The sequence below is a fragment of the Lynx rufus genome, unplaced genomic scaffold (genome assembly GCF_022079265.1).
Source record: "Lynx rufus isolate CCGP_SWC_20201006 ecotype Redwood Valley unplaced genomic scaffold, mLynRuf1.p SCAF_19, whole genome shotgun sequence".
In the NCBI taxonomy this organism is placed as follows: Eukaryota; Metazoa; Chordata; class Mammalia; order Carnivora; family Felidae; genus Lynx; species Lynx rufus.
The window spans coordinates 9,466,534-9,492,797 of NW_025814833.1; the positions used below are offsets into that span (position 1 = coordinate 9,466,534).

General features: G+C 38.0%; 1 pseudogene; it reads right to left on the reverse strand.

The window, feature by feature from the left end:
• Positions 1-24,971: 24,971 nt before the first annotated feature.
• LOC124513866 (glyceraldehyde-3-phosphate dehydrogenase-like) lies at positions 24,972-25,955 on the reverse strand (annotated as a pseudogene).
• Positions 25,956-26,264: the final 309 nt, after the last annotated feature.

A 26,264-nucleotide genomic window follows, 5' to 3' on the forward strand; every position in this document is an offset into this window, starting at 1 on the left:
GGTAAATAATTAATGGACTGAAATCAAACACAGGATGCCAACCCAGTGAGGTGAAGTACTATAGCTTTAGGCATTTTCTAATCTAGAAGAAAAGAGCTACAAAACTGAGATGTGACTTAGTAGGCATTGAGGTGAACAAAATTCAAAGTCCAAGGCTTAAGAAAACATGGGTGGAATCTGATGAACAACCCACCTTCCCTTTTAAACAGGGAACTATAAGGGCTATAACCTCACAAGAAGGGTGAGCCAAAAATATACCAGACATAAACCAGATCTCTTAGGGATTTTCAGCTTGAATCCATGACTTGGGTGGTCCAGAGGAATCTCAGACTTTGATCCTGGATGAAGATTAGTCCCCAAGTCATTTTCCCAGAAGCATATTAACTTTTTCTTTTTCCAGAAGAAGATAACAAAAACCTCCAAATCCCAAATATTTATAGCATTTAATAGAAGTTTGATGAATTAAAGAAATCCTATTTTACAGATATCAAAGAGCTATTGAGTGGAAACAACTAATACTGTATAGATTGGGATTCTACAGAGGGGATCCTCTCTGAGGGAACTGATGATAATGAGCTATTTTTTTTTTTCCTGAAGGCCATTTAATGATTATGGGCATAGTATGAAGAGGAAAGATGAAACTGATTTTTGTTTTGTGTTGTCTTGGTAGTTGCATGGGGCATCATTTTTGAAACCTGAGGAGATTTTTATATGGTGAGTTTTCACTATGGGATTTAGCTGACTTCTGGGACTGCCTGAGAGTGGTAGGTAGACCAATTGGTTTTGAGACGCAGAAAGAAATTATCTGTATTCTTGTGGGGCTTAGGAGACAAAGCCTAGCTAGAAGAAGAGCACCAGCTTTAAACTTATGGCTATTCTTTACATCAAGGCATTTTCTGGAATTGGAAAAGGCAGATCCAGTTAAGTTTTCAGTAAAAAAACTCAGGAAGGCCATGCCCCCAAACAGGACTGAAATGGAGGTGTCTTGAACATCACCAAAAACTTCAACCTAGCTATCACTCAGCTTATTTAGAGTTTCTAATTTTCTTTTTAAACAATACAGTTTTCTGGACAAGGAGAGAGGCATGAAAATGTGACCAATAAACAAGAGAAGATACCAAGAAACAGTAACAAGGCTTCAGATGATACAAATATTAAAGATTTTGAAACAATGGAGTAATATTCTAAGGAAAGTAGAGGACAAGATGAACAAAATGAAAAAAAAAAGAATAGGAATAAAAATGAAAGTATGAAATGGGGGGCTCCTGGGTGGCTCAGTCCCTGGAGTATCTGACTCTTGATTTCAGCTCAGGTCATGATCCCAGGGTTGTGGGATCCAGCACCGCATCGGATCTGTGTTCAGCATGGAGCCTGCTTGAGATTCTCTCTCCTTCTCTCTCTCTCTCTCTCTCTCTCTCTCTCTCTCTCTCTTTGAAAACAAAATATGAAATGGGCATTCTATAACTGAAAAATACAATATCTCAAGTTAAGAGCTAATTGGATGCGCTAAGTTGAAGAATAGACACAGCAGTAGATAGGATTAGTGAATTTAAACAGATTAAAAGAAAATATCCAAATTGAAGCACAGAGTAAAAAGAAACAGAGCAGGAGGGAAAGAGACACAGGTAGACGAAATATAAACTATGTATGTAATTGTGCCCCCAGAAACCCAACAGGAAGAAAATGGAAGGAAGCAACAGTCAAAGAGACATTGTTAAGGAGTTTTTCTAAACTGATGAAGAATATTAATCACAGATTCAGGAAGCTCAACAAGATCAAGCAGGTCTGAATATGAAAAACCACATGTAAGGACCTTGTAGTCAAACTGCCAAACACCATCGTTAAAATGAGATCCTTAAAGTATCCACTGGAAAAGAAAAAAAAACAAACCACGTTATCTATAATAAGACTGATGGTTTATTTCTGGTAGAAACTATGGAAGACCTGAACCAATTTAATGACACATTTGAAATGCTTACCAAAACAAAACAAAACAAAAACCCAGGAAAATAGATTCCACGTTTGGTAAAACCTTCCTTCAAAAAAATGAAAATGAAATAAAGATGTTGAACAAAATGTGAGAGACATTATCCTATACAATGTTAAAAACTAAATGGAATTCTAAATGGAATTCTTCAGGTTCTAATAATATGATGAATCCAGTAACTTTCTATGTGATATAGCAGCACAGGACTGCTAAAAGAAATGTGTAACACCAGAAAGTATAAATTAGTGTGCAGGTTATGTCCTATGTGGAAGAAATATGACAGTAGGACAAAGAATGGGAGAGGCTAAATGAAGTGAAACTCTTGTACATTTTTTGCATTACTTGGAATGTGGTAAAATAAGCGATTTGAGGTAGAATGTAATAGGTCAAGTATGGGTATTCTAATCCTTAGGGTAAACATCATAAGGATTATACAAGAATGTGTAACTGAAATTTGTTAGGAGATGTCGACACAACTTTCTCAGTAAATTTAGAACAGACAAAAAGAAGTTACTAAATCTATACATGTTGAAAAACACAATTAACCTGACTGACATATTTTGAATACCCTACCCACCTAACTTCAGAATACTCCTCGTTCTCTAGTGCATACGTAGTGTTTAGCAAAACAGATTATATGCTTGACCAGGAAAAAGTCTCAGCAAATTTGAAAGGGCTGAAATGACACCGAGTATGTGTTCTGAGAACAGTGGGATTAAGCCAGGAATTAGCAAGAAAGAGATAATTAGGTAACCATCAAGTGTTCAGAAATTAAATGACACGCTTCAGAGTAACTAATGACACAAAGAACAAATGTGATGAACATAAAAAAAATATTTTTAAATTAATGGTTACAAAATTATTGAATATAAAATTGTATATGATGCAGTCATATGCAAACTAAAAGAAATAAGGCCTGAAATGCACATGTTAAATGGGAAAAATCAGTATCAGTAATTCAAGTATCTATCTAAATCAGCTTGGGATCGAACAGCAGATCAAATTCATTGTATTTAGAAGAGCATAATATATTTTATAGATTTATATAAGATATAAGGTAAATGATATATTAAGAAATTATAGTCAAGAGGGGCACCTGGGTGGCTCAGTCGGTTAAGCATCTGACTTCGGCTCAGGTCATGATCTCGCGGTCTGTGAGTTTGAGCCCCACGTCAGGCTCTGTGCTGACAGCTCAGAGCCTGGAGCAGCCTTCTCGGATTCTGTGTCACCCCCTCTCTCTGCCCCTCCCCTGCTTACACTCTGCTTCTCTCTCTCTTTCAAAAATAAATAAAACATTTAAAAATTAAAAAAAAAATTACAGTGAATAAATTCAACAAAGCCGAAAGTCAGTTTGTTGTCACGAATTAATGTAACTTCAACAATAATGATTAAAAAATAGAGTTATGAAATGTCAGGTGTAAAAATGGGGCAGTTTTACTGATCAGACATTAAAATTATTACATATGGTATTATGAATTGTATGTCAATAAAGATTAAAAATAGTGATAGTTTTAGGTAAATATGATAAATGAGTTAAAATCCATAATATCTTAAAAAGCAGAGGGGTACCTGGGTGGCTCAGTCGGTTAAGCGTCCAACTTCGGCTCGGGTCATGATCTCATGGTTCGTGGGTTCAAGCCCAGTGTCGGGCTCTGTGCTGACAGCTCGGAGCCTCGAGCCTGCTTCAGATTCTGTGTCTCCCTCCTTCTCTGGCCTTCCCCCACTCATGCTCTGTCTGTCCGTCTCTCTCAACAATAAATAATAAACATTAAAAAAAAATTGGCAAAAGCAGAACTTCCCAAAACAGACACAGGAAAATTATATATGGTCTGAATACTGCTATATCTATTAAAGTAGTTGAATCCATGGTTAAAATACTCAAGAATTAAACTCTAAGTCCAAATGGCTTGATTGATGAATTTTTTCAAAAAGGCATAAATAATGCTAATTGTATGTAAACTCTTCAAGGGAATAGAAAAGGAGGGGAGAGCCCAACAAAAAAGGGCAGAATGTTTGGAATAGGCAATCCAACGGTAAAGATATAGAAATAACCAATAAGCATAAAAAAATGGAGCTCATATAATAAGTCATTAAGGAAATAAAAATGAAAACCACAATGTGATAGCATCATACACCCCCTAGATTGCTGCTGCTGCTTCTTTTTTTTTTTTTACACTTATTTATTTTTGATAGAGACAGAGCACAAGTGGGGGAGGGGCAGAGAGAGGAGACACAGAATCCGAAGCAGACTCGTACTCTGAGCTCTGAGCTGTCAGCACAGAGCCCAACAGGGGGCGGGAACTCACAAACCGCGAGATCATGACCTGAGCCGGAGTCGGACGTTTAACCCACAGAGCCACCCAGGTACCCCTGCTGCTACTTCTTACAGGCAAATGCTTTTCTTCCCACTTGGTACCGATTGTCTTCATAATTGTAGCCATTCCAGTGGGAGTCAGTCCAAAACCCACAAAATTTGGGAGATCTGGCTAAAACCTCTATGGACAATGAGAAAACACTCGAGGATTTTGATGAGTGAACTAGCATCATTAATAACATTCACAAAATAAATGAAAAAAGTAAGATAGTCTTAATACATTCAGGGAAAGATTTTAGTAAAAGTTAATATTTATGCATGGCAAAATCTCTTCGAATACTAGACACAGGAGACTAATTCAAGTTATTTAAAAATACCTGTGTAAAAGAAACTAGAGCAAACATCACACTTGATGAGAGTCATTACTGAAATTAAGATGAAAACACTTTTGGGGCGCCTGGGTGGCTCAGTCGGTTGAGCGTCCGACTTCAGCTTGGGTCACGATCTCACGGTCCGTGGGTTCGAGCCCCGCGTTTCAGATTCTATGTCTCCCTCTTCCTCTGACCCTCCCCTGTTCATGCTCTCTCTCTCTGTCTCAAAAATAAATAAATGTTAAAAAAAAACTTAAAAAAAAGATGAAAACACTTTAGATTGTACTACAAAGCCACTAGAATGTTAAAGAACAAAAACCTCAAACTATCAAATGATGGCAAAAATCACTAGGTATTAGTACAACCACTTTGAAAACCGTCGGATATCATCTGTGAAGACTGAATATGCACCATATCCTGTGACCCACTAATTCTACTTCTAGGCACAAACCTAACAGAAACGCATACATCTGTGCACTAAAAATATAGACAAAATATTGAGAATGGCATTATTTGTAATAAGCACGAAGGTGAAAAACACATGTCTATCTGGAGTGGAATGGGTCTGTTGTGGAGAATGTTATGCAGTGAAATACACATGAAAAAGAACAAACTACTGTTTCATGTTTTGGATGAATTTCACACGTACAATGGTGATTAAAACCAAACATATAAGAACAGAAACCATTATAGTAGTTACCTTTAGTGGGCGGTAGTGACTGAGAGTGTTTGTCCTTGGCAAGGATATTGCCCAAGATTGGACAAAGAACGCTTCTAATCTTATTTAGGGTGGGAATTATTCCGGGGTGTTCACCTTGTGGAAATTCTTGGAGCTGTACACTTAGGATATATTCAATACTTCTTGGTACTTCTATATTGTGCGTGTGTATTTAATTTCTGAAATTAAGGGTGTAATGTTTTCTTTTACATTCTTACGTTCTTACGTTATTTCTTACGCTATTTTAAGTATTGTCACCTTATATTATGGTTTGGACATCTCAGTCAAGTGTCCATTCAGTATTTTAATTCTCAAACTTGACTCATTTGTCTATTAATTATTGTATATGAGTTTTAGAGTCAGTTTATTAAGTATCAAAATTAATCCTTTTGTGATTCTTAATTTTCTTAACTTAAAAATAATAATTTGGGGTTATATTTTATAAGACATAGACTTGAATACCCAGAAACATTGTTTATCTCTCATGTATTGAAGTTTTATTTCATCATATTCAGTATATACTCTTCAATATTTTTTGTATTTAAAAAAAATTAAATTTTGCTTTTTAAAAATAAAATATGTATGTTTACTAAGAAAGCTCAGAGCATAGGGGCGCCTGGGTGGCTTCATTGGTTAAGCCTCTGACTTCAGCTCAGGTCACGATCTCACCGTTTGTTCGTGAGTTTGACCCCGCCTTAGGCTCTGTGCTGATAGCTCAGTGCCTGGAGCCTACTTGGGATTCTGTGTCTCCTTCTCTCTCTGCCCCTCCCTTGTTCGCTCTCTGTCTCTCTCTCTCTCTCTCTCTCTCTCGAAAATAAATAAACATTAAAAAACACTTAAAACAAAACTCAGAGCATAATGTAAATCAAAAGAAAATATAAATCATCGGTATTGACATCTCAAAGATATGTACAACATTTCTTCTGTTTTGTAGTACGTGTGTGTGTACTTGTAACAAAATAATCGCATAGAATTAGGTATACTTATTTGAGAACAACTTTTTACTAAACATACATTATGAAATATTTTTGATGGTATCAAAATACATTTGTGCAATCCATTTTTAATTTCTGCATAAAATCTCCTTGCAGTTACCACAGTTTCTAGAGAAAAAACATGTAGAACGCAAACTGGTGCAGCCGCTCTGGAAAAGAGTATGGAGTTTCCTCAAAAAGTTAAAAGTAGAATTACTCTACCAGCCAGCAATTGCACTACTAGGTATTTACCCAAAAGATACAAAAAATACTGATTTGAAGGGACACATTCACACCAATGTTTATAGCAGCACTATCAACAATAGCCAAATTATGAAAAAAAGCCCAGATGAGCATCGACTGATGAATGGATAAAGAAGATGTGGTGTATATAAATATTACTCAGCCATCAAAAGGAATGAAATCTTGCCATTTGCAATGACATGGATGGAACTGGAGTGTATTATGCTAAGTGAAATAAGTCAGAGAATTACAAATATCATATGATTTTACTCATATGTGGAATTTAAGAAACAAAACAGATGAATATAGGGGAAAGGAAGAAAAAAAAGAGAGGGAGGCAAACCATAAGAGACTCTTAACTATAAAGAACAAACTGAGGGTTCCTGGAGGGGAGGTGGGGGGGATGGGCTAAATGTGTGATAGGTATTAAGGAGGGCTCTTGTGATGAGCACTGGGTGGTATATGTAAGTGATGAATCACTAAATTCTACTCCAGAAACCAACATTACACTAGATGTTAACTAAATATAAATAAAAACTTAAAAAAAAAAAACAATGGCCGAATTGTGGGCAGCACCCAAATGTCTATCCACTGATGAATGGATAAAGAATGTATACAATGGAATATTACTCAACCATCAAAAAGAATGAAATCTTGCCATGTGCCATGATGTGGATGGAACTAAAGTGTAGTATGCTAAGCAAAACAAGTCAAAGAAAAACAAATACCATATTATTTTACTAATATGTGGAATTTAAGAAACAAAACAGATGAACATAGGGGAAAGGAAAAAAGTAAGAGAAAGGAATTCAGACCCTAAGAGACCCTTAACTATGTAGAACAAACTGATGGTTGCTAGAGGGCAGGAGGGTGGGATATGGGTTAGATGGGAGATGGCTATTAGAAGGTACTTGTTGTGATGAGCATTGAGTGTTTTATGTAAGTGATGAATCACTAAATTCTGCTCCTGAAACTAAAATTACTCTATATGTTAACTAAAATTTAAATAAAAACTTGAAACAATTAAAATAAAAAAGATGGCCTAGTGTCTATAAAACCAACACCAAAAAGTTGTATGAACCTTAATTAGTTCGTTCAAGCTCCTATATTTAGACATGTAAGATATTTCCTATTCTCACAGGCATTATCAAATTAATTATAGCTAAACTCCGAGCATCCTTAGTTATTTCTTTAGTATAACTGTGTAGAAATGAAATTGTTGGAACAGATGAAATGTCGATTAATAACTGATACAAAGAGCTACCTTGCTTTTCAGAAAGTTTATAGAAGTGTTTACTCCAACTAATAGTTTATATGAATGTCTGCTTTCATGTTCCCATGAAAACTAAGTGTTATCATATTACTTGTTTTAAAGTTTGCTAATTTGATTGGCTAATTAATTTCTTGCTATTAATTTAGCTTATATTCTTAGACCATTTGAATGTGAGCTTTAAATATATACATATATATATTTAAATTGGGCTTCTGTGTTTATTTTTCTGACTTTTACATTTATATAACTTGTCTATTTTCTATTGATGTATTTGTCTATTATTTATTCATAAGAACTCTTTAACTATTAAATTATTAAAACTTTGTGAAATATATTATGAATTTTATCGCCACTCAGACCAGAAGTCAAATTCCTTATGTTAATTTAATCCACATGGATACCTGACTGTCAAATCAAAAAACTAAATTTTTTCTAATCTTAGGAGATAAGTTATTATTCACACTGGGATCTCATTTCCAGTTTTTTTTTCCTAATATACCATTCCATACATAATAAAACCAAACCATGCAAGTATCCCACAATAAAAGCCGTGGGGGAATTAACAGGAGGAATAATAAGAGTTATCATTTTTTAAGTTTATTTATTTTGAGAGACAGTGTGTGTGCATGAGTGGGGGGCACAGAGAGAGAGAGGGAGAGAGAATCCCAAGCAGGCTCCAAACTGTCAGTGTAGAACCCCGCCTGGGGCTCGATCTCATGAACAGTGAGACCATGACCTGAGCTGAGATGAAGAGTCAGACGCTTAACTGAGCTACCCAGGTGCCCCAAAAGTTTTTCTTTATATGCAAATTTCACCTCTAATTTGGCTTTATCCAATGGTATGTTATCCAGTTAGAGTATTTTCTTTTTTTAAGTTTATTAATTTATTTTGAGAGAGAGAGGGATAGGAAGGGCAAAGAGAGGGAGAGAGAGAGAATGTTAGGCAGGTTTCACACTGTCAGTGAAGAGCCCAATGCAGGGCTCGAACTCATGAACCACGAAATCATGACCTGAGCCAAAGTTGGCCGCTTAACTGAGTCACCCATGCACTCCACGTTAGAGTATTTTCATCTTGTGAATTTCTGGCATACTTTGAAACACAGTATTATTTAGTAATACTAGAAAACTCCCCAAATGGATCTGTGTGTTTCACCACTCTGATGACAAGGCTATTTCTTGTATCTGTGTTCTGTGAATACATAGTCAATATCAAGCTTGCATAAATCTTAAGGATCCCAATTTAGACTTCTTAAGTATAACATGATCACTACAGGAGACTGTAAAAACACTCTAGGATTCAAATGTACTCAGTGTATAAATATGTGGTAAATCATTTCAAAAGATATCATTTAAAGATAAAAGAAAGGATTATAGACCCATGTAGGTTTGAAATGTCCATTGGTATTCTTTTCTTTTTTTAATTTTTTATTTAAAAAATTTTAATGTTTAGTAATTTTTGAGTGAGAGAGAGAGAGGGACACAGAGAGTGAGTGTGGGAAGGGCCGAGAGAGAGAGGGAGACACAATCTGAAGCAGGTTCCAGTCTCTGAGCTGTCAGCACAGAGCCTGATGCAGAGCTTGAACTCACAAACCATGAGATCATGACCTGAGCTAACCTAACCGACTGAGCCACCCAGGCACCCTGATACTCTTTTCTTTTTGAGCAAGGAGACCAGTATAACTCTCCCCAATTATCCTGTGTGTGTGCATGCATGCATGTGTGTGTGATATATATAAATATTCAAATATAAAAATAACAAACTTCTGGTTCAAGATAGCTGACTCTTCTCTTTCTCGATCTCTCTAAACATACATATATATATGTGTGTGTGTGTATATGTGCGTACATATATGTATATATGTGTACATATATACACATGTGTATATATGTATATATGTGTGTGTATGTGTATATATACACATATGTGTGTACACACATATATACACACATATATATACACACATATATATACGCATATATACATATGCATATATACACACATATATACATATACATATATATATATACACATGTGTACACACATATATACACACATATATACACACACACACACACACATATATATATATATATACACACACACACACACACACACACATATTTCTTCTCCCCTCCCAAAGTCCCACTGAAATGGCTAAAGAGGCATGCAAAAAAATATAGTGCCTGATGGGAATGGATTAGTTATGAAACCTAACAAATGAAAAATTATTTCGTAGAATGAAAAAGACGAGGCCTACAAAATATTCAGTTTTTCGAGATAGGCTAAGATGGAATTCTATGTCAGTCTTAGAACAATGGGGGCTGGAAGAAAGGGGATAATCCAGATAAAGAGATGAAACAGGTTATGTTAGTCGGCTACCAAAGCAGTAATTTAGGCCTTGACACCCCACTTAAAGCATACACAGAGAGCCAAAACAGGAAAACTGGTAAGTATTAAGTGTTTAGTATATACCAGTTGGTGTCCCAAATACTTTCATTTATTTTAACTCATTTAATATTGAAACATTTAGATAAATTTGATAACATTATTAATCCCATTTGAAAAATGAGTTATTTAGGGGCACCTAGGTGGCTCAGTCAGCTAAGCGTCCGACTCTTGATCTCAGCTCGGGTCATGATCCACGGTTCGTGGGATCGAGCCCTGCATCGGGCTCTGTGCTGACAGTGTAGAGCCTGCTTAGGATTCTCTCTCCCCCCGCCTCCCTCTTGCCCCTCCACCCCTTCTCAGAATAAATAAAAAAAAAAACAGAAGAAAGAAAAGAAAAACGAGTTATCTAAAATCTAGTGGGTGAGTCATTTACCACGAGAGTCATTAATGCCTGAATCAGGATTCAAGGCCCGACAGCTGTGTTGCCTCTCCTAAGAACAAATATATCAGCTATCATAATATCTAAGACAGGGTTCTGATTCAAAGGACGTGAATCACACATTTACTTCTGATTATGGAATTGCTGTTATCAGACTTGCCATCCTCTGTAAACAGCTTATAAAACTGAACAAAATATATGAAGCAGCTCTTTTAGGCATTATCTATCAGGAAGAACAGAGCAACATTCCTTGAGAGAAGGGAATCTAGCAAAGTGAGCCCTAGGTTCACTCTGCATTACTTATTGGGACACTTTCCATAATATGCTTCAGGGCGACGGAGCCCACATTGGAGCAGTGGTTTTGCTGAATTCAGGATGCATAGGTCGAAGTTAAAGGCTGCTGAAAAAGGTGAAATTCACTGGCAGAGTACCAAAGCAGAGGAAATTGTAACAGGAAAAGGTAGATATATAAAAGTCGATCTGAGGTTTGAGCACGGATCCCTGGCCATAGTCCGCAAGGAGATCTGCCAGTCCAGGGACACATCTGGGCATATGCTGCTCAGGGGCCCCCAAGACATGTCAGCCAACTTTGGTTTGACAGTAAATCCTAAATAACTATGCGACTTGGCTCCAGTCCCTCCCTGCCATGCTCTGAGAACAGCCCAGTCAAACTCAGGACCCGCCGGAAGACATGCTTGTTTGTGCCCCGGGAGCAGGCCAACTAAATTGGTCCAGCAGCAGATCCTCCAATGGTCATTTGATTCGAATCCAACCACTCCCAGCATAGCTTATGAGCAGTTATGCATTCTCAGAGACTCACTAGGAGACACAGTGACCATACAAATTATTAAAAAAAACCTAGATTAGGGGCGCCTGGGTGGCGCAGTCGGTTAAGCGTCCGACTTCAGCCAGGTCACGATCTCACGGTCCGTGAGTTCGAGCCCCGCGTCGGGCTCTGGGCTGATGGCTTAGAGCCCGGAGCCTGTTTCCAATTCTGTGTCTCCCTCTCTCTCTGCCCCTTCCCCGTTCATGCTCTGTCTCTCTCTGTCCCAAAAATACATAAACGTTGAAAAAAAAAATTAAAAAAAAAAACCTAGATTAGACTTCATCAAAAATTTAAAACTCATTAAAAAAAATGAAAAATCAAGCTACATATATTTATATAAAGTTTAATATATATTTACGTATTTAATAGATATTAAAAGGGGGGAGGAAGGTAAGTCGAGGGCTTTCAATACAACATATTGGAGTAGAGGTCTTTCATAAAAATACATACGAACCTCTTAAGATTCAGTTATAAGAAGATGAACAACCTGATTAAAATGAACAAAAGTTTTGAGCACTCATTTAACCAAAGAAAGTATATGAATGGCCATTAAGCCTGCAAAAAAGATATTCTACATTTTTATTCACGATAGAAATGCAGTTAAAATCCCAATGTAATATAACTACAGAACCACTAGAAAGGCTAAAATTAAAGACTGATAACTTCAAATATTGGCTAAGATATGGAGCAACAGGCTCCACATAAGAGTGAAACCAGATGGTATCTGTCTTTCTCTGTATGGCTTATTTCACTTAGCATCACGCTCTCCAGTTCCATCCACGTCACTCTTATGTGGATCCTGAGAAACTTAACAGAAACCCATGGGGGAGGGGATGGGGGGGGGAAGAGATTAGAGTGGGAGAGAGCCAAAGCATAAGAGACTGTTAAAAACTGAGAACAAACTGAGGGTTGATGGGGGGTGGGAGGGAGGGGAGGGTGGGTGATGGGTATTGAGGAGGGCACCTGTTGGGATGAGCACTGGGTGTTGTATGGAAACCAAGTTGACAATAAATTTCAAAAAAAAAAAAAAAAAAAAAAGATACGGAGCAACCGGAACTCAAGTATGTTGTGTAAACTGATAAAATGACTTTGTAAAACCGGTAGTTTATTATTATGTTTAAACAAACGTAGTAATTCCACTTCTAGGCATTTAACCAAAAGGAAGGATAGTATACATCTGCAATAACATTTAGAGGAATTTTTGTAATAGCTTTATTCATAAGGGCCACACGTTGGAAATAACACAAAAGTCCACGGAGTCAATATACAAATCACGTTATATTCACACAATTCAATGTTACTGGGTAATTTCAGAAGTGCTATTGACAAGTACAACGATTGATTGAGCTTACAATTTGGTGAGCAAAAGAAATCAGTCATAAAAGATTGCATATTATATTATTCCTTTAGATAGAGCTCAAAAACAGCTCACACTAATAATAGAAATAAGGAAAGTAGCTGTCTGTGTGAAGGGCAGTGATTGCCTGGAATAGGGAAGAGAGTGATTCTCTGGAGGGAAGCAAATATTTTCATCTTTTGATTAGCTTGCTGTTTACATGGGTGAATACATTTGACACAATGTATCGAGCTGCAGTCTTAAAATCTTAGCATTTCAATGTGTGTAAAATTTGCCTTGGTTTATTTTAATTGTGGTAAAATATATAACATAAAGTGTGCCATTTTAATCTTTTTTAGCTGTACAGATTAATGGCATTAAGTACATTATTAATATTGCTGTGCAACCGTCACCACTACCCGTTTCCAGAATTTTTGCGTCTTCCCAAATGTAAACTTTGTACCCACTGATCAATAACTCCCCACACTCCAATCCCTTCCCCACCCCCAGTCCCTGACAACCACCATTCTATCGCTACTCTAGATACCTCATATAACTGCCTCATATACCTCATATACCTCTAGATACCTCACATAACCTCATATAATATTTGTCCTTTTGTGTCTGGCTTATTTCACATAGCATGTTTTCAAGAATCATCCATGTTATGGGGCGCCTGGGTAGCTCAGTCGGTTAAGCGCCTCACCCTTGGTTTCTGCTCAGGTCATGATCTCATGGTTCGTGGGTTCAATCCCCACATGGGGCTTCCCGCTGTCTGTATGAAGCCTGCTTGGGATTCTCTCTCTCCTCCCTCTCTCTCTGCCTCTCCCCTGCTTGTGTTCTCTTTCTCAAAATAAGTAGAATAAACTTCAAAAACATCTTATAAAAAAAGATTCATCCATGTTTTAGCACGTCAGAATTTCATTCCTTTTTAAAGCTGAATAATATTCCATTATGTGTATATGCCAGCTGTTATTAATCTCTTCATCTATCAGTGGATAGATACCTGTTGCTTTCATCGTATGGCAATTGAGGATAATGCTTCTGTGAACATCGGTGCATAAATATCTGTTGAAGTCTCTCCTTTCAGTGTTTTTGGATATACATACAGAAGTGGAATTTCTGGCTACTGTGGCAATTCTACATTTATTTTATTTTTTAGGAACTTATTCATTGTGCATAGATCTTTTTTTTTTAATTTTTATTTTATTTTATTTTTTTTTCAACGTTTATTCATTTTTGGGACAGAGAGAGAGACAGAGCATGAACGGGGGAGGGGCAGAGAGAGAGGGCGACACAGAATCGGAAACAGGCTCCAGGCTCTGAGCCGTCAGCCCAGAGCCGGACGCGGGGCTCGAACTCCCGGACCGCGAGATCGTGACCTGGCTGAAGTCGGACGCTTAACCGACTGCGCCACCCAGGCGCCCCATCATTGTGCATAGATCTTTTAATGTTGTTGAGTTCAGTTTGCCAGTATTTTGCTGAAAAGTTTTTCATCCATATTCATAAGTGATACAGGTCTGTAGTTTTCTTATATTGTCACTTTCTTTTTCTGGCTCTGGCATCAGGGTAATTCTAGCCTCACAGAGAGAGTTAGGGAGTGTCCCATCCTTTTTAATATTTTCAATGTTAAATATTTTCACTATTTTGGAAGAGTTTGAGAATAATTGATGTGAATGCTTCTTTACATGTTTGATAGAATTCAGCAGTGAAGACATCTGGTCATGGGCTTTTCTTTGCTGAGAGGTTTTCGATTACTTATTTAATCTCCTTATTATAAATTTACTCAGATTTTATTTCTTCATTATTCAATTTTCATAGGTTGCATGTTTCTAGAAATTTGCCAATTTCATCTAAGTTACCCAATTTGTGTACGATTGTTCATAGTACTCACCCATAATTTTTTATTGCATAAAATTGATAGTTAACATCCCACTAATATTTTTTATTTCCTTCTTCCTGCTAACCTTGAACTTAGTTCGTTCTTTGGTTCCTTAAAGTGTAAAGTTAGGTTGTTGATTTGAGACTTTTTTTTCTTTTTTGACATAAGCTTTTACTGATATAAATTTCCCTCATGGCAGTGCTTTTGATACACTCCGTAAGTTTGGAATGTTGTGTTTTAATTTTCATTTGTCAAGGTATTTAAAAAAAATTTTTTTTAATGTTTGTTTATTTTCGAGAGGGAGAGAGACAGAGCACAGGTGGGGGAGGGGCAGAGAGAGAGGGAGACACAGAATCCAAAGCAGGCTCCAGGCTCTGAGCTGTCATGATGCACACAGCCTGACACCGGACTCAAACCCACAAGCTGAAATCACGACCCTAGCCGAAGTCAGATGCTCAACTGACTGAGCCACCCACACACCCCTCATTTGTCAAGGTATTTTCTAATTTCCCCTGTGATTTTTACATTGACATGGTTGTTTACTAATACATTGTTTAATTTCCACATATTTGTATACTTTCCAGTTTTCTTTCCCCTATTGACTTCCAGTTGCATTTCAATTTAATCAGAAAATATGCTGTGTATCACTTCCATCCTTTAAAATATAGGAGGACCTGGGGCACCTGGGTGGCTCAGTCGGTTAAGTGGCCGACTTCAGCTCAGGTCATGATCTCACAGTCTGTGAGTTTGAGCCCCACGTCAGGCTCTGTGCTGACAGCTCAGAGCCTGGAGCCTGCTTTGGATTCTGTGTCTCCCTGTCTCTCTGCCCCTCCCCTGCTCATGCTCTGTCTCTCTCTGTCTCAAAAATAAATAAAAACATTAAAAAAATTTTTAAAAATATATGAGGACTTTTTTTGTGGTCTAACGTATGACCTACCCGGGAGAATGACCCCGTGCGCCTGTGACAGTGTATATTCTGTTGTGTTGTGTCTATGTCTGTTAGGTCTGTAGTATTGTTCAAATCAATATCCATTATTGAAAGTGGTGTATTGAAGTCTTTTATTGTAGAGGTTTCTATTTCTCACTTCAATTCTTCATGTATTTATGAGCTCTGATGTTCAGTGCATATGTATTTATAATTGTCATATCTTCTTAGTTAACTTTTTATCACTATAATGTCTATCCTTGTTTTTTTGTAACAGTTTTTGACATAAAGTCTATTTTGTTTGATATGAGTATAGCCACTCCTGCTCTCTTTCATTTACCATTTGCAAGGGATGTTTTTCTATCATTTCACTTTCAACCTGCGTTTTTATATCTAAAGCGACTCTGTTGTAGTTAGGATATTGTTAAATGATGTTCTTTTAAAATCCATTCCGTCCATCTGTGTCTTTTGATTGGGAAACTTAATCCATTGACATTTATTTACTCAGGGAAGAACTTTACTTATTTTGTTATTTATATTCTGTATGATTTACAGCTCTTTATCCCTTATATCCTCCCTAACTGCTTCACTGCCTTTCTTTTATTGAGTTCACTGTTGTGTGTGTGTGTGTGTGTGTGTGTGTGTGTGTGTGTTGACACATTTTGATTCCCTTCTCATTTCCTTTTGTGAATACAACATAGATATTTTCTTTGTGGTTACTATGGGGATTACATAAAACATCCTAAAGTTATATCAATCTTTTTTAGATGGATGCCGATTTAATTTCAATCACATATAAAAACTATTCCCACAGCTCTACACCCATGGAGCAAGGGCCAGTGAAAATGCATGAAAATTTCCTACCACCTTGAATGTGTTTTCTTCTTGATTGAACATTTTCTGTGTTGCTATGGAACACTGTCTATTTTCAAGCACTTCTATAAAGTTGTTTTGGGTTTTTTTAAGGTGTTTTCATGAGAGACTGAAGGCCTCCAGCTTTCCTAGTTAGCCAGTTTGCTGGTGTTACTCTTTTCTACCTGAGATTTGGAAAAGAGTTATTTTCAAATTTCCTTAAAAAATGTATCTGTGGTCTGTACCTTACTTATACCTCAAAAAGACATAGAATGAAGGGGTGCCTAGGTGGCTCAGTTGGTTAAGCATCTGACTTCAACTCAGGTCATGATCTCATGGTTCATGGGTTGGAGCCCCAGGTTGGGCTCTGTACTGATAGCGCGGAGCCTGGAGCCTACTTCGGATTCTGTGTGTGTCTCTTTCTGCCCCTTACCCCCCACTCAAAAATAAATAAACATTAAAAAATTATTTTAAAAAAAGATATAGAATGAAGAGATTGGTGAAAATAGATGATACAGATACTAAAAATAGAAATCAGATTTGGCACTCTTGGTATAATAAAGATAGCACAATATGGTGAAAATTGTGTTGTGTGAGCTGGGGAGAAGCTCTTTTGGGTGGGTTGGGGGGAAGAGAGAGAGAGGGAGGTAGAGGAATAGAGAGGAGTCAAAGTTTATATTTAGGGAAAATGTGATGTTTGACATTCTACATTAATTCTTCTCAAAGGCCAGCCCTCCTCCTGAATTTGCCATTGTGTGTTCACGTGAATTAATAAATACCACATTTTTCTTAACCACGTTTAAGTTGGTTTGCAATTGGAGTCTTGGCATATCTAAGATAAACCTAGTAAGATTTTGGCAAGTTATATTTAAAGAAAATACCTTTTCTTAACCACATGCAAGTCTGAAGAATGGACACACACAGATTGTAGGAGAGGCCAGTCCCTCCTAAATCAATCTATAAATCTAATGCAACATCTCTCAAAATCCCAAAAGAAGTGTATTTTCATCACATTTTTTTACTAGAAAAAAGTAATTTGATGATGATTTTTCATTAGAAAAAAGTAATTTGATGTCTTAAAACAGGCTCTGATCTGGAGTTAATTGCCTTAAGTTTACCACATTTCCTTTTTTTTTTTAATGTTTACTATTTACTTTTGAGAGAAAGAAAGAAAGAAAGAAAGAAAGAAAGAAAGAAAGAAAGAAAGAAAGAAATAGCAGGGGAGTGTCAGAGAGAGAGGGAGACACAGAATCCGAAGCAGGCTCCAGGCTCTGAGCTGTCAGCACAGAGCCTGACGTGGGGCTCGAACTCATGAACTGTGAGATCATGACCTAAGCCAAAGTTGGATGCTTAATCGACTGAGCCACCTAGGCTCCCCAAGTTTACTACATTTCTTATACAGTTGGAATTTTAGAAAATTTTATGACAAAAAATCATACCTAATTCAACATGTTATACTTACCAAATGACAGAATTCGCATAAGCATTTTTTTACATTTGTTTTGTAGCTTATGGTATGACTTCATTGACTTATACTTTCTATTAGAACATAGAGGATAGCATCTCCAAAGCTTATTAATCTGTGTTTCCAGACTATAAGCATTATTTATGACCGTATTTTCTACTGGAACAATGGATATTTCAATTTTTATATCCTTGAACTTTCACTGGGTATGATGTTGTTATTGAGACTTAGGATATTTCCAATGTAAGGAGAAATTGTACCTTTGCAATTTTGATTCAGCCAAAAAAAAATACTCTTTTCATGTTCTTCTTTTTTCTCCATTAGGAAAATGTGGTTGGATAGAAAAAAAAAAAAAGAAAATAGATCTGGCCATTACCTTGTGTCTAAGGCATTTCACAGTATGATAGCTGGCTGCTGGAGGATGCGGTTCATGGTCACTCTTTTGTATGAGAGCAGTTTGGCTACTTTTGAACAGCGGGCCGTCGCTAGTAAGAACTTTATCAAGCAACGTTCACAAACTGCAGGGCTCCCTGTCGAGCTTAGATTATACTTCTAGACTTTCAGAGCCTTTTATTACAATCAATTTTTTAGTCTCGGATGAATTATATAATCTATGTGGGAGAATATCAAGAGGAATAAGGCAAAATAGCATTCCCTCTTGGCATGCACCTACTGTGATTTCTGGATCACAGGTGACAGTTTTGTTGATTACACATTCTCAAAATAACATGTGGAATTATAACGCTATTAAGAACTCCTTGAGAAGAGGTCAACATACATTATAAAATTGGACGTCAAAGTTTTAGTCCATCCATTGATACAAATAGAGGTGGGATGATGGATGCCAGGTCTCTTGGGGGGAATTTTTTGTTAATTGTTTAGCCTTAGCCTCATTTACCTGTGAAACGTGACCCCACTCATCCCAGTTCTTCTGTTCTTTGTCTTCGTGTCACTCCCCACATGTGAAGAAAATATAGTAAAGGTTTCAACAGGAAGCTTTACATAAGACCTGTTAAAGCATAAGAGTCAGACAGAGCTGAGACCCTGGGATCAATAGCCCAGACAAGATAACACTAAAAGGTGAGGACCACATATTATTTAACATAATCTTCTCTTGTTATTTTATTTGTATTTTTATTTTATCTAACCAATATTTCCTTCTCCTCTGGATTATTTTGTACTTATTCATTGTTTAAACTGACACTTAAGTGAATGTGAAACTGTCCTTGGTCCACTCTGTGCTAAGGAACCAGAGAGTGAATTGAGAGATCGTAGCCTGGTAGCCTCTTAGGGAGCCTCGTATGGATTATGCTATTTCTTTAGCTTTCCACACTCTGCTTTGTGGTTATTCAGTGTGCTTTTTTTTTTTTAAATAATGTTTATTTATTTTGAGAGAGAGGGAGACACAGAGCACAAGCAGGGGAGGGGCAGAGAAAGAAGGAGACACAGAATCCCAAGCAGGCTCCAGGCTCTGAGCTGTCAGCACAGAGCCCAATGCGGGGCTCGAACTCACGAAGTGATCTGAGCTGCAGTCGGATGCTTAACCGACTGAGCCAGCCAGGTGCCCCAGTTATTTAGTGTTCTATGTTATATAATAGTGACTGGGACGATGATACTCCATGGCATATGCCTACATTTTAGAATAGCATAAAATTGTTTTCCCTTACAGTTTTCTTCAGTTTAGTTGCTCGGTTCATCCACATTTGGTTGTTTAGGGGGCTGTATTTTGCTTGAGCATGATGCTTACCTTGATACTCTGCCAGCTTCTTGTTCTTACACACTTTATGATGTACTCAAGCTAGAGTTCAGCTATTCATCTACCTCTTTTGTCAGATCAATTTCAGAATCTGCCTTTTTTTTGATAAGAACCATTGCTAATTTCATGTTGATGACAGCTTCCACAACCTCCAATCACAGTTATAGCCACTCCATTTCAACACTGCTGTGAATTATTTATATTCTACAACAGCAGCGGTTAGCTTTTGAAGTTTTGAAGCAAAATACTTAAATTGAAGTGTCTACTTTTTTATAGGCTAGCTTTTTTTTCTCCAGTAGTTTTGGATGTTTTTGATGACGGAGTTCTGCTCTTTGTCTGGATGCAGTGCTTCTGTCTTTTGCGAGCCGATAACCGGACACTGGTAATATGGCACTTTCATAAAAGCAAATGAGATGATTCATTCAGCAACTGTGATTCATTTGCCATCTAGGTTGCCTCATGCAATGTAATACCATGGCTATTTACTTGAATGGTTGATTTAAGAGTGACTACCTTCGTGAAACTGATATCACATAAAGCCTGGCTTGGTGGTAGGATAGCATTTTATTTATTTTTAATTTTTTAAATCTTTATTTTTGAGAGAGAGAGAGAGAGCAAGAGCGAGCATGAGTGGGAGCGGGGCAGAGACAGAGGGAGACACAGAATCGGAAACAGGCTCCAGGCTCTGAGCTGTCAGCACAGAGTCCCACGTGGGGCTCAAACCCACGAATCGTGAGATCATGACCTGAGCCGTAGCCGGAGGCTTAACTGACTGAGCCACTCAGGCACCCCCACAGGACAGCATTTTAGATTGGTTGCAGGCAAGCATGCTCCCTCGACTTTATCATTATGTTTTGTACAACTACCTGGCTTCTGGGCTTAGTCAATCACCACCTTCAAAGGTCAGGGGAAGTGATATTTTCCGTTCACAATCATGAAAAGGTAGTGAATTACTCACAGCTGCCACAGGACAAAGAGCAGGAATAACAAAAGCCTGTACGTGTTATTAATTGATTTCTTCATTTGGCTGGGCTCTTGCCTCAACCTGAATTCCCAAGAATATGCCTGTTTTCTTTTTCTTTTGCCTAGTGCCTAGAACAGAACTGTGTCAGGCTGCATAAATATGCCTTGGTGGTAAAGAATGTAGTTATTTCCCCGGAATATGTTTATAGCAAAGTTAAACCTGTAACAGGGAGTCAGGTGTGTCTCAGCCAATTTCTAATTATCTTGGGCTAAATCTAAAGACTTCAGGTGAGAAATAGGAAAAAGAAAATCAAAGACTACAAGTCATTCTTTTTTCGTTTTTTTTATTTTTTTTGGAAAACTTTAAATTGCAATTATTGTTTGCGTTTTCCGGATGTAAAAAATGAAACTCAGGGAGATTTAGAGTTTTTTAATGTGTCTATAGTCAACCATTCCAATTGTTTAATGCGTAGTTTTGTTTGTATTCTTACAAAATGTGTACTTTTATGTGTGCATAGATTTTTATGTATTTGAAGTTTAAGTAAATGGTACTGTATTACACATCACATTCTCTTTCTTACTTTTGCTACCCAGGATTATGTTTATCTGTATATCAGATTCATTACTTCTAAATGATGCACAGTACTCCTGGGTGTATCTCTTACCATCATTTTACTCCTCCAGCTCTCTGCCATCAGAAAAATATTTGCCATCTTAAGGACATATATGATAGCTTTTTAGGAATATGTGCTCAGGAATAGAATTGATGGGTCCTTGGGATACATCATTTATAATTACTTCAGCCACAGGCACAAATTAATCCTTAAAGTTTTGTCTAGGACCTGTGGCTAAAAACCCTGTATATTTTGATTGGCCACGGGGTAGGTAGAGGAAGCAACCTTTGAATTGCATTTCAATTTTATCAAAAATTGTTAATTTATGTTTTCTATTTTTTTTTTTTTTTGAGAGAGAGCATGAGCAGGAGAGAGGGGCAGAGGGAGAGGAAGAGAGAGAATCTTAAGCAGGTTCCACACCCAGCACGGAGCCCGACACAGGGCTTGATCACCACTGTGAGAGCCTGACCTGGGCTGAAATCAAGAGTTGGATGTTTAATCGACTGAGCCACCCAGGCTCCCCTCAATTCTGTTTGTTTCCTTGCATCATCATCTCCTTCATCAATTTTTTCATACTCCCTTCATCACAGGCAGTCTTTTAATGTGTTTGTTTTCTCTAATTATTTAGATGTGCTCTCACAGAATGAAGAGTACAGTTTTGTGCATGTTTCTATTTACATGGATGGATTTGATCTCTCTCTTTTACATTTCTTTTTCACTAAGCACTATGCATTTCATAATCTGTTTATGTTGCTATGTGTACACGTAATTTGTTGCTTCTAAATGATGTGTCATATTTTGTGTGGTTCCTCATCCCACTTTACTTATTCACTCACCCATTAATGGACATTCAGTTGCATCAAACTCCCCAGCACCCACAAATAGCATAGCAAAGGATATAGAAGTATAGGTCTTTTTATGAACCTATGTGAACCTTTTTTTGTGTTCTATACCCAGGAGTGTAATTGTTGAATCATAGTTTGTGGATATACATACACATGTATATGCACACACACCTATTTGATTAAATATTACTAGATTGCTTTTTAGAATACATGTACCAGTGCACTCTCCCACTAACAGTGATTGGCCATATTTCCACATATACAGCGTTCTACTTTTTTAATTTTTATTTTATTTTTTAAATTTTTTAATATTAAATATAATTTATTGTCAAATTGGTTTCCATACAACACCCAGTGCTCATCCCAGCAGGTGCCCATCACCCACTTTCCCCTCTCCCCCACCCCCCATCAACCCTCAGTTGGTTCTCAGTATTTAATAGTCTCTTATGGTTTGCCTTCTTCCCTCCCTGTAACTTTTTTCCCCCCTTCCTCTCCCCCATGGTCTTCTGTTAAGTTTCTCAGGATCCACATATGAGTGAAAACATATGGCATCTGTCTTTCTCTGTATGACTTATTTTGCCTAGCATAACACTCTCCAGTTCCATCCACGTTGCTACAAATGGCCAGATTTCATTCTTCTCATTGCCAAGTAGTATTCCATTGTGTATATAAACCACATCTTCTTTATCCATTCGTCAGTTGATAGACATTTAGGCTCTTTCCATAATTTGGCTATTGTTGAGAGTGCTGCTATAAACATTGGGGTACAAGTGCCCTATGCATCAGTTCTCCTCTATCCCTTGGGTAAATTCCTAGCAGTGCTATTGCTGGGTCATAGGGTAGGTCTATTTTTAATTTTTTGAGGAACCTCCATACTGTTTTCCAGAGCGGCTGCACCAGTTTGCATTCCCACCAACAGTGCAAGAGGGTTCCCGTTTCTCCACATCCTCTCCAGCATCTATAATCTCCTGATTTGTTCATTTTAGCCACTCTGACCGGCATGAGGTGGTCTCAGTGTGGTTTGAACTTGTATTTCCCTGATGAGGAGTGATGTTGAGCATCTTTTCATGTGCCTGTTGGCCATCTGGTGTCTTCTTTAGAAAAGTGTCTATTCATGTTTTCTGCCCATTTCTTCACTGGATTATTTGTTTTTTGGGTGTGGAGTTTGGTGAGTTCTTTATAGATTTTGGATACTAGCCCTTTGTCCAATATGTCATTTGCAAATATCTTTTCCCATTCCGTCGGTTGCCTTTTAGTTTTATTGACTGTTTCCTTTGCCGTGCAGAAGCTTTTTATCTTGATGAGGTCCCAATAGTTCATTTTTGCTTTTAACTCCCTTGCCTTTGGAGATGTGTCAAGCAAGAAATTGCTGCGGCTGAGGTCAGAAAGGTTTTATCCTGCTTTCTCCTCTAGGGTTTTGATGGTTTCCTGTCTCACATTCAGGTCCTTCATCCATTTTGACTTCATTTTTGTGAATGGTGTAAGAAAGTGGTCTAGTTTCATTCTTCTGCATGTTGCTCTCCAGTTCTCCCAGCACCATTTGTTAAAGAGACTTTTTCCCATCGGATGCTCTTTCCTGCTTTGTCAAAGATGAGTTGGCCATACATTTGTGGGTCCAATTCTGGGTTCTCTATTCTATTCCATTGGTCTATGTGTCTGTTTTTGTGCCAATACCATACTGTCTTGATTATCACATCAGTGTTTTAATTGACATTTTTCTGATTATTAATAAGTTTGGAAACTACTGAGTATGTTTATTAGGCTTTTTAGAATTCATCCTCCCATTTTGTCTCCTTTGCCTATTTTTTTTTTTACTTTTATTCCTGTATTTTAATGGTTGGATTTTATTTTTTTTTATTTATTTAAAAAAATTTTTTTAATGTTTATTTATTTTTGAAGGAGAGAGAGACAGACAGAGTGTGAGCAGGGGAAGGGCAGAGAGAGAGGGAGACACAGAATTAGAAGCAGGCTCCAGGCTCAGAGCCGTCAGCATAGAGCCCCACACGGGCTCGAACTCACAAACCGCGAGATCATGACCTGAGCCGAAGTCGGACGCTTAACCGACTGAGCCACCCAGGTGCCCCTTAATGGTTGGATTTTAAAAGAATCACATATATTCTAGATATTAATCCCTCATTAGTTTTAGACATTGCTAATAAATTTTTCTATTCTATCATCTGTCTACTAACTTTGTCAGTATCATTGGACAGAAATCAAATTACTGAATTCATAAATTTAGCTTTATTGTGTGTGCTTCTGAATCATGTTCTAAGAGCGTCCCCAGACCTAGAGAACACAAAATATTCACCTACATTTAATATGATGAACTGTATATTATTTTGTTTTATAAATAGAACTTCAGTGAATTAATAGTCCATCTTTTAAAGTATTTTTAAGAGATACAGGTTTATATTTTGCTTACAATGAGACGGATCTTCCTACATAATTTGCTAAACCAATTTTTTCTTTTGATTTGTGCTGTTAATTCTGTCATATATTATGTTATATTCATATTCTCACACATATGTGAATCTATTCGTATTTGCTTTCCTTATTCTGTTCCATCAGAGTATTTGGTTTTTCATTTTTTTTCCTTTCTGAGTACAGTATACATTATTGGTGGTACATGACAATGCAGGGGTCCCCAAATCCCCCCCCCCTTCTTCAGGGGATCTGGGATGGAAACTGTATAGAGGTGAGGAGATTCTCAGTGTGTTGAGGGATGAGTTGGGGAGAGGACTCCCCAGTAACTGAGGGCCTCTGTTCTTCTTGTCACTGGGGCTGGTGGTCCAGTGGTCTCTCATTCCTTGGAGGCCTTTTATACCATAAGGTCCACCACCTCGTCGCTTTAGCAAAATTCATCGTCATACTTGACAAAGTGGTCATTGAGAGCAATGCCAGTCCCCGCATTGGAGGTGGAAGAATGTGTGTCACTGTTGATGTCACAGGAGATACCTGGTCCTCAGTGTAGCACAGGATGCCCTTGAGGGAATCCTCTGATGCCTGCTTCACCACCTTCTTGATGTCATCATATTTGTAGCTTTCTCCAGGTGTCAGTTTGGATCCGTGACTGACAGGTCGGGGGTGGGGACACGGAAGGCCACGTCAGTGAGCTTCCTGTGCAGCTCAGGGATGACCTTTCCTCCAGCCTTGGCAGTTCCAGTAAAAGCAGGGATGATGTTCTGGGAAGCCCCTCAGACATCATGCCACAACTTCTCAGAGGGGCCGTCCACGGTTTTCTGGGTGGGAGTGATGGCGTGGACTGTGGTCATGGGTCCCTCCACAGTGCCAAAGTCGTCACAGATGACCTTGGCCAGAAAGACCAAGCAGTTGGTGGTTCAGGAGGCATTGCTGACGATATTGGGGGAGTTGGTATACTTCTCATGGTTCATGTTCCTCACAAACATGGGAGCATCAGCACATGGGGCAGAGATGATGACCTTCTTGGCCCCACCCTTCAGGTGAGCCCCAGCCTTCTCCATGGTGGTGAAGACCCCAGTGGATTCCACAACATACTCAGCACCAGCATCACGCCACTTGGTGTTGGCGGGATCTCCTAGAAGTTGGAGATGGGCTTTCCGATGATGACAAGTTTCCCATTATCAGCCTTGATTGTGCTGTGGAATTTGCCATGGGTAGAATCATACTAGAATATGTAGACCGTGTAGTTGAGGTCAAGGAAAGCATCATTGATGGTGACAATAACCACCTTGCCAAAGTTAAAAGCAGCTGTGGTGACCAGGCACCCAATAGGGCCAAATTGGCTTTCTCCAACCCTCACCATTATGTTCAGCAACATGGTTAGCACTGCACCCAAAGATGTGGCTATCTGTCAAATGAGGAGGTGCAGAGCACCTGGAGTATTTCTTTAATATGTGTTCTTATACCAGTGCTACCCTGTGTTGATTGCAATGATCCTGTACTCTGTTTTAAGACATCAGAAGACAAGAACTCTAGTTTCTCCTTTACAAGATTGACTTGCCTACTTATAAATCTCTACTTTTTCCTATAAATTCTACTGTAATTTTACTGTTGTTAAAACACAGCTGCAATTTTTTGGGGGCTTGAACTCTGTAGATTAATGAGAACTGAT